Source organism: Schistocerca serialis, chromosome 3 (assembly GCF_023864345.2).
Source record: "Schistocerca serialis cubense isolate TAMUIC-IGC-003099 chromosome 3, iqSchSeri2.2, whole genome shotgun sequence".
Classification (NCBI taxonomy): Eukaryota; Metazoa; Arthropoda; class Insecta; order Orthoptera; family Acrididae; genus Schistocerca; species Schistocerca serialis.
Window position 1 is genome coordinate 214419727 of NC_064640.1, and position 3542 is coordinate 214423268.

Here is a 3542-nt window from a genome sequence, read left to right on the forward strand (position 1 = left end):
GGAAAAACGGCGACTCCACGTGACGTTCATCTGGAAATAGAAATGGTGCCATGAATATTCTCTGAGAACAATCACAACTCACCGATGCAGAATGTGTTTTGACACAGCCCCTAAGCCACCACGTAGCAGTGTACATACCTAAGGATTGTGTAATGTATTATCTTTGCGAGACACATCTCATTGTTATTTGATGCGGATAAATATTGAATTAGTTCTGCAAGGTTCGCAGGAGAGCTTCTGTGAAGTTTGGAAAGTAGGAGACGAGGTATTGGTGGGACTAAAGCTGTGAGGACGGGGCGTGAGTCTTGCTTGGGTAGCTCAGTTGGTAGAGCACTTGCCCGCGAAAGGCAAAGGTCCCGAGTTCGAGTCTCGGCCCGGCAGACAGTTTTAATCTGCCAGTAAGTTTCATATCAGCGCACACTCCGCTGCAGAGTGAAAATCTCATTCCGGATAAATATTGTTATTCGCACGAAATGCACAGTGGAACGGTGGTTTTCCGGGACTAATGATTAATTATTTCTTAAGCCGTTTAGAATGTTAACGTGTTCATGTGAGGTAAGCGCACGGTGGATGCAGGATTGACTCTACATGGCTGTACATTGACGAAGGTGGAATTGTTACTATAGACCACTGATATGTAGGTCGTGCGTCAACTATAAGGATATTGTGTGTGTGTGTGTGTGTGTGTGTGTGTGTGTGTGTGTGTGTGTGTCTGTGGGTGTGTATGTACGCACATTTTCATGTGTAAACAGACGCTCAGTAGTTCGGAATTGGGACTACAATAGATTACAGAGGGTCATTACCCTTTTCTTTATTGCACTTAGAATTCTGATCCACCTAGCCGTAGCATCAGGCGAGAAACAGGAGAATTAAAACACTGAAACCGTTCCTGAAAAGAACTGATATGAATATCTAAGCACTGTGGTCTGAGGAATGTTTTCGTGACATTATATGGGTCCGTTCGTTCTAGTGAAAGACCCTCTCGGCAGGTATTATCAGTCTATGCGTACATATCACTTGCAATTAAGTCCGTAGAGTGCCTTTCCCATGTCAGGCGGGTTCTTTCAACGCGACAGAATGGTCTACATCTACATCCACACACATACTCCGCGAGTTACCGTACGGTAGATGGCGTAGGGCAACCCGCACCACTACTAGTCATTTTCTTTACTGTTCCACTTGCAAACAGAGCGAGGGAAAAACGACTGTTTACATGCCTCCGTATGAGCCTTAATGTTTCGTATCTTATCTTCGTGGTCCTTGCGCGAAATGTAAGCTGGCAACAGTAGGATCGTTCAGCAGACAGCTTAAAATGACGGCTTTCTAAATTTTCTCAATAGCGTTCATCAAAAAGTACGTCGCCTTCCATCCAAGGATTCCCATGTGCGATCCCGAAGCATCTCCGTAATACTTGTACGTTGTTCGAACTTACCTCTGAATTGCTTCGAAGTGTATGTGTAAGGCATCCACCCATAGCGTTAACGCCGACTGCTGACGTAACATGAAGGAGTGCAATGCCTAGCACAGTTTATATATAGACGACGTAATTTATATTAAGTTGTGCAAACAGTAACAAATTCATGGTTTTATTATCTGACGCCACTGATTTTCTATCCGCCTGATATGATGTTGTAAATGGGTTTAAGTACCTGAGGATGATCCTTCGACAAATCTAGTTGTTAAATAAAGAATCTTATCAGCAGCTCGAGGTGCTAATCAAGAGTTTTTTAAATACTTATGAATTGTGGGGCACCACCTCCTGAGCTTATGACTTAACTTACTTACATTCCTATAATTTCAAAAAACAGTAAAATAGTTTATTATATCTCTGCAGAAACTAAAGTGGAAGCTCGCTGTCCCTACATTAGCTCGTTTACCTACGCTACCGGCTAGGACTCTCTCCCATCGGTTGATTACGTCAGAATGACATATGTATAACTAGGCAAAAAGGACCAACGGGACAATTTTACGACGCTTCAATCTTAGGTCTTCGAGCTAACTGCCGTCTTGACTTAATCCAGCGCTTCTAGCTGTTCTTAAATCATGCCACGAGCAAACAGTGCGTGGTTACGTAACACGAGCACTTAAAGATATCTGAGCAGAAACTCCTTCAAATGTACGTCATTCTAATTTGTCACATTTTTCTGTAAGAGTATGGCATTTGCTTAATCCCAGCATCTATTTCAGTCATTTCTAGCACTATGATACGTATAGAATATTCTCATTTGAGGAGTATAATCAACAAAGGAGCTATCTCTATGTTAATTCCTCACGTCATTTTGTTTCGTTGTTTTAAACTGCAACGGAACTTGGCTAGATCTTTGAATCAAACTGTTGGCCTCCAAATTGAAGAATCATGTATGGTCTTGGCAAGGGTGTATGTACACATGAGGTAGATAACTGAAGTTTGAATCCAATAACGATGAATTTCAGTCTTGTACTTAGAGCTCTGCAAAATGAAATTATGCCTGCTCTCGCAAATGAAAAACTGGGTAAGTCACAGAATGAGAAGGTGCAATTCGTATTTCAGATATCTTTCTTATATCCGTTAGCGGTCATCAATACTCGTCTACAGTTTCGTTATCATCTGCGTCGGGTAAAACTTCAGATTCCTTTTGTTTCAGTGAGGACAAACCTCCAGGACTTCACCAAGTAGTTCATACGATCACCTTCCGAGTGGAAAAGTCAGAGAAGAGTGCGCTTGTCGCTTATAAATGCCTCCACTGGCAAACTGTAAGCGAATAAAATTAGTTACGACAGGCGTGTTTCTAGTATATTTAACTGAGACTCAGTTCTTGTAAAAATTTAAATCACCTTAGTGAAGCTAGTATTCCTGGCATAAAGGAATAATTAAAACGTACGCTTTTGAATCAGTACTTTCATCAGACCACGTTATAAAGTGTGCAGTGTAATGAAGTGATTTAAATTTACAAGTTTTCCGACATGTGTAACGGAGTAATAATTATGTATGTTGGGGCGAGGGCATATTCGACTGAAAATACTGAAATTTTAGCTGTACTTAATGCAATGACTTGTCATTTATAAAAGACAACTACGCTAAGAGCTGCAAATCGCGTGAATGCCGAACTGAGCCGGAGCAGCGACAGGCGTGGCGGAGTCGTCCCGCGTGTGCTTGTGCCCCGGAGTGCTACAGGGCACTGGAAACTTACAAGCTGGCGCTGCACAGTCGCTCCCTAACAAAGCGCTCGTTAACATTTCAAAAGCTATCTGCAGTGCGTGCGACCAGTTCAGGGACGCTCGTGACCTTTGAGTCGACTGCCGCTCTTCTCGCTCTGCCCATGGGAGCCCTCTCGCGCCAACCGCTTACGGATTTACCAAACTTTACTGTCACTCGCACACGGCAGCATATGCCAGCCCAACGCAGGCTGTGCGCCCAGTCTCAGCGGAAGTGAATTCACAGACTTACCATTCTTCGAGCAATGCACATTGCAGAGAACTGCTGATGTCATGCTCTACAACATCTGCTTGTTTGTGGATAGTGAACCACATGAGCGAGAAACATTCAAATTCTCTGCGTGATA

The 3542-nt window shown here is 43.1% G+C and overlaps 1 non-coding gene across 1 annotated transcript; it reads left to right on the top strand.

The window, feature by feature from the left end:
* Positions 1-306: 306 nt before the first annotated feature.
* On the top strand, positions 307-381 carry Trnas-cga (transfer RNA serine (anticodon CGA)). The gene has a single exon. It is a non-coding gene; the product is annotated as a tRNA-Ser (tRNA).
* The last annotated feature ends 3161 nt before the right edge of the window (positions 382-3542 follow it).